This window comes from Choloepus didactylus, chromosome 13 (assembly GCF_015220235.1).
Source record: "Choloepus didactylus isolate mChoDid1 chromosome 13, mChoDid1.pri, whole genome shotgun sequence".
NCBI lineage: Eukaryota > Metazoa > Chordata > Mammalia > Pilosa > Megalonychidae > Choloepus > Choloepus didactylus.
In genome coordinates this window covers 79,907,509-79,913,281 of record NC_051319.1, presented here as the reverse complement: position 1 = coordinate 79,913,281, position 5,773 = coordinate 79,907,509, and the positions used below count along the sequence as shown (strand labels likewise).

Genomic DNA, 5,773 nt, shown 5'->3' with positions numbered 1-5,773 from the left:
TTTGCAAAAATAAGTAATTTCCCCTTCTTTCTTACATGATAGGTAACATATCATAATCACGCCATTACAACATGTTTTATTTCATTGAACAACTGAGATCTTTCTTATTTTTCCTCTTTGGTTGCATCATCCTCCATTCTGTTGAGTACTATATTTAATTCAACCACTCTCCTTTGGGTGGTCATTTTCATTGTCAAAAGAAATAAAACAAAGTTTCTCTGACTAAGAGATTTCAAACGGAGTTGGGAAGTCATTCTGGAGGTTATTCTTATGCAAATCTCAGCTGGAGATCACAAACTGCGACAGTATAAAAAGCCTCAAGCAGCAATGTTCTTTAAAACCCTAAGGACATCTGGACACCATCAGCAAACCACAAGATAAAAAACTCAATTAACTATCTAATCTGAAAGACCTTGAGAGTACCCCAAATATTCACCAACCACAAACAACTTGTGTAAATATTCTTCTTTTCCTTTAAAAACCCTTGCCTGGAAATGCCAAGGTAGGGCACAATTTGGGTTGCTACCTGAATCTACGACCCCAATTAAATGACTTTATTGCTGTTCTGTTAAGCAAAATACCAGACTTGGATTGGCTTTTATAAAGGGGGTTTATTTGGTTACACAGTTACAGTCTTTAGGCCATTAAGTGTCCAAAGTAAGGCATCAACAATCGGGTACCTTGACTGGAGGATGGTCAATGGCATCCAGGAAAACCTCTCTAAGCAGGGAAGGCACATGTTTGGCATCTGCTGATCCCGGGTTGCGTTCTAGCTCCTCTCCCAGTTCCTGCGGGTTCTTCAAAATGTTGCTCTTGGGGCATTTGTCCTCTCTTAGCTTCTCCAGAGCAAAAGTCTGCTTTCAACGGCTGTCTTCAAAATGTCTCTCAGTTGCTCTCCAAAATGTCACTCACAGCTGCTCTTTATATGGCTCCAGTGATTTAATTCAGACCCACCCTGAATGGGTGGGGTAACACCTCCATGAAATTATCCAATCAAAGGTCTTGCCCATAGTTGATTGAGTCACATCTCCATGGAAACACTCAATCAAACAATTCCAACCTAATCAACACTAATACGTCTGCCCCCACAAGATTGCATCAAAGAACATGTTTTGAGGGACATAATACACCCAAACTGGCACAATTGCCTTGCAGCTTAGTTTATTTCTCAGTTGATATTACTTCCGGTCAGAAACAGGATAGGAAGTGACCATTGACCTGACTCCAGAGCTGCAGCTGGATTTGAGTATAGTATAGGCCAGAGCCCCTTGAACTCTGTAATTTCCCCAACAGCCAGGGATCCTGTCTGTGAGTCCACTGGGTTCTGAATCTCCCTCTTTTATGCTGAGGTTCTAAACTTTCTTTGGGTGTCTTCTGGCAAAAGGCAATTTGAACTTCGGTTCTTTTTGTTTGGGCTGGGACCAGCAGCTCATTTTGTGAACTTTGGTTTGTTTGCTTTGGGCTGATAACAGTCCTGTTCTGGTCTGGGCTTGTGGCAGAAGCCCGTTTGCATTTGCTCTTTATGGCATACAAGGAAGTTTCCTTGTCTGGTGAGTACTCAAATGGGAATTTAAAAATTTCTACTTTGGTGATGAGCTCTTTTCACTGGAGGGACAATTCCCTAACAATCAATTTGACCTCTGTTCTGAGTGTGAGCAATCAAATAATTATTATGGTGGGCAGATGATGGGCATTTAAATGCTTTTAGAGTGCCCACCTCCTTCTGATGAGAAGCCTCGGCTTCCGAAGAACAAGTCTCCTGTGAAAGGATAAGGTGGTCACAGATGGGCTAGAGTGACACAAGGTCACCTGCCACCCTTAAGACAATCTCCATGAAACCAGAGACATCTGGTCGCAGGTCAGACAACTAGAACACAGGCTGTCTGCCAGATACAACAAGTATCCCATGAAAGGCACACTGTAAAACATCACACTTGTCCAAAATCCAGACTACTCATCACAGGCTTTGGTTTTAGGATTTTTCACAATTGGAACTAAATAAAAGAATTGGTTCTAATCCATCTAAAGAAATCTAATGGTGCACTGTTGAGGCAGGTTAGACATAGTAAAACATCTCGTAGACCCTGAGACTCCTCTGGAGCCTAGTGCAGGGGGAGGGAAACAATCCGCCTGACTAGTTCAGAGGCTACATGGGCAAACCTTAATTTGAACGTTCAGCCTATCGCAATAGCCCACTTACAACCCTTAATTTCCATGTTTACTAACCAATCACAATGTACCAATATCTCTAACCCCATCTCCCTTTGTTTGATCTAATAAAAACTCATGTGCCAAACAACCTAGAGTATGTCTCTCCCTTGAGCACACCCATGCTCACCCCTCGAGAGTGTACTTCCTTTCTTTTCAATAAACTTTTCTCAGTTGCTTATACCTGCTTGTCTCATCCTTGAATTCCTTCTTGCGACTAGATGTCAAGCCTAGAACGGGGTTCTGATGACAAAGAAGTTCTGATAACATCTTCCTTGGTAGGCAAGCCAGGAGATCATTCACAGGGTAAGCGAAAACCCCCGGCTATTCCGATTGGAGAGAGCTGAGCTTGTGAGAGCCAGAAAACCACCCTATTCATCTTTCAATGAGCAACAGAGCCCTCTTACTCTCCACCCACTCACAGCACTGCCTCTCCCCTGCCCAATGAGCTGCAGCAGCTCCGGCATTGGCCTCTGCCTCCTCGACCCCAGGCTGAAGTCTTGGTCTCCACTGCCACAGAGAACAAGGCCAACCTCGCAAGAACAGCAGGGATGCCTGGGATGGAGCCGTGGCTGGGGGTGTGGGACCTGTGGCAGAGCGGGCCAGAGAGCTGGCTGAGCAGCACCAGGCAGCTCCAGTTTCAGCAGGTGGCACAGTGCCCCCAAAGGGTGCCATTTCTAGTGGAGTTTGCATACTGCCAAGCGTGACCAGTAAGAAGATAGGAGTGCTGAATCCTAGCCATGACTTACCTTTTCTCTCGGCTTCAGGATTCGGCGAGTGTTGCTGCAGGGAGAAAGTGGGGGACAAATGCATGGATGCATAAATGAACAGGCAGGCATGTGGGCATCCCAGCCCTAGCCCAGGCATGGGGCTCCAGCCACAGCCATGAAGTGGTGGCTATGCACTGGAGCGTCTGGAGTGGAGAAAAGTTAGCGGTGGCCCAGGGTTTGACAGCCTCCTTGACCTACTGCTGGGGCTGCAGCACAAGCTCAGCAGTGCCTCCCTGAAGCAGGTGTACAACATTGTGTTGTTCCTGAGCTGGGCCAGCCCCTTCATAATGAAGGTAAAAAGCTGCTCCAGAGACTGCAAAAGGCCCAGGAAAGGGAGGCATGGCCAGCCAGATCCAGGCCCTGAACTCCCAGCTGAAGGAGGCCTGGAGGGCCAGAGTGAGCTGGAAGTCCTGATGGCCACCCTGAGCTGGGAAGTGATGTGGCTCCAGAGACAGTGGGAGCAGAGCCTTGAGAAGGAGGCCTCCTGAGGCAAGCCCATCCATGCAGCCTCTGAGATCAATGGCATGGGACCACCCGGAGACGGGCTGCAGGAGGCACAACTGAGAAAGGAGGTGGCCTCCTTCCATGTGCTGCTGGACCAGGCCTGCAGCCATGGGCCAAATGGGAAGGAAGATGCCCTGTGCCAGCTGCAGGAGAACTTGTGGCTGAGCTAGGAGCAAAAGCAGCTGGCAGAAAAACTGGAGCATGAGCAGCAGAGCAAGCAATGGCTGGAAGTTGAGCAGCAGGAGACAGAGAGCAAGTGGGAGGCCCAAATTGCCAACATCCTCAGCCAGGTGAATGATGAGGTCTCAAGGGGCTACCTGCAGGCCTTGGCCACCAAGATGGCCAAGGAACTGGAGCCCTTGTGAATGTGGGCATTCAAGATGCTCCAGGCCCCGCCTCTGGACCATCAGGGGAAGACACGACAACAGTCATTCAGAGAGAAGCTGGAGCAGCAGCAAGCCAATGCTGGAGCAGCAGCAGCAATAGCAGCGGAGTGATGGCACCCCCAGCAGCTGTGTCCCAGCAAAATCCACCAAAGAACAGAGAGGCCAACTGTGAACGGGGATGAAAATGGGGCACGCATGATAAATAATCATTCAAAATCAATGGAGACAAATGGGGATGTTGAAATTCCAACCAACAAGGCCACTGTCTTTAGGGGCCATGAGTTCACGGTGTAAATCTGTGCCTGGAACTCTGTCAGTGATCTCCTGACTTCCAGATCTGGAGATTCCAGTGCAAGGATTTGGAACCTTAATGAGAACCGCAATGGAGACTCTACCCAGCTTTAGCTGAGGTACTGCCCATGAGAAGGAGGACACAATGTCCCTAGTAACAAAGACATGACCTCATAGGACTGGAATAGTAATGGAATACTATTGGCTACCAGGTCTTACGAAGGTTTTGTGAAAATGTGGACAGAAGATAGTAACCTGGCCAGCACCTTGGGCCAACATAAAGGCCCCATCTTTGCCTTGAAATGGAACCAAAAGGGGAATTACATTTTGAGTGCTAGTGTAGACAAAACAACAATAATTTGGGACGCCCACACAGGAGAAGCCAAACAACTGTTTCCTTTTCATTCAGCCCCCATTCTTGATGTCGACTGGCAGAACAACACTACCTTTGCCTCCTGTAGCAAGACATGTGCATCCATGTGTGCAGACTTGACTGCAAATGCCTAGTCACAACTTCTAAGGACACACAAATGAGGTCAACACAATCAAATGGGATCCTTCTAGAATGCTGCTAGCATCCCATTCTGCTGACATGACATTAAAGATCTGGATTATGAAACAGGATATGTGTATCCATGACCTTCAGGTTCACAGCAAAGAAATCTACACCATCAAGTGGAGTCCCACAGAGCCCACCCCTCACTCCAGCAGCTCAAGAATACCCTGAAGCCTTCTGGTAATACCCTGAAGCCGCTGTCTGCAGGTCACTCTGTATCATGCTTTTTGACAACGCCAGGGGATGAAGCCTCATCCAAAGGCCAGAGTCATAGCACAGCTTTAAAATAACAGAGTTAAAACACTTGCAGGGGATGTAAACCAAGGATACAGAAGGGAAGGAACAAAGGAATCCACGGCCTGGAGAAAAAGAGCTTTGTGCCCATAGCTGCAGCCCTAGGGAGCTGCCGAAGAAGTCTACCAGCAATTGTGAAGGTACTGGAGGAACTGAAAATGATAGATTGTCAAGTGATGAGAAACCAGAGGAATTGAAGGCAAGGAAGCCAGGTGACCAGAACTTCAGTAGCAAACCACTGCAGTGGGGGCAAGAGTTCTTTGACAGCAATGGGAACTTCCTATACAGAATTTGAACTGAGGCCTAGCTGGTGGAGGTGCCATGTGAAACACAGCTGGGCAAGTATATACGGAGCTATCTGGACTTCTGCTTATGGATTAGCCACCTTGGGATGCCAAGAAGTGATGGGCCTGGGATGTGGGAGGGGGAAGAAGCTGCTTGTACTTGAGTCTGACAAAGGGCAATAAACTTCACAAGGTAAATATGTAAGTTGGCAGGCTGAATGTGAGGGGCTGGAGAGATTTGGTTCCTGGAGCACTACTCCTGATCTGACCTCTGTGGACGGTCAATACTCATCACTATACCACCAACTTAGGCAGTAATCTAGGCAGTAAGTTAAGACCACAGAAACCCAGGAAGACAGCTCAGCAGCTTCAGGATGGTACCAGGCCATCCATCTCCTGAGTCTTCGAGGACCCCAGGGACACCCAGAGATAGGGAGCCTGATTTCATGGGCCCAAAGGATCAGTGCTTGGAACAGCAAG

The 5,773-nt window shown here is 47.8% G+C and overlaps 1 pseudogene; it reads left to right on the top strand.

Annotated features, from left to right (window-relative positions):
- Window positions 1–3,862: 3,862 nt before the first annotated feature.
- LOC119507767 lies at window positions 3,863–4,886 on the top strand (annotated as a pseudogene).
- The last annotated feature ends 887 nt before the right edge of the window (window positions 4,887–5,773 follow it).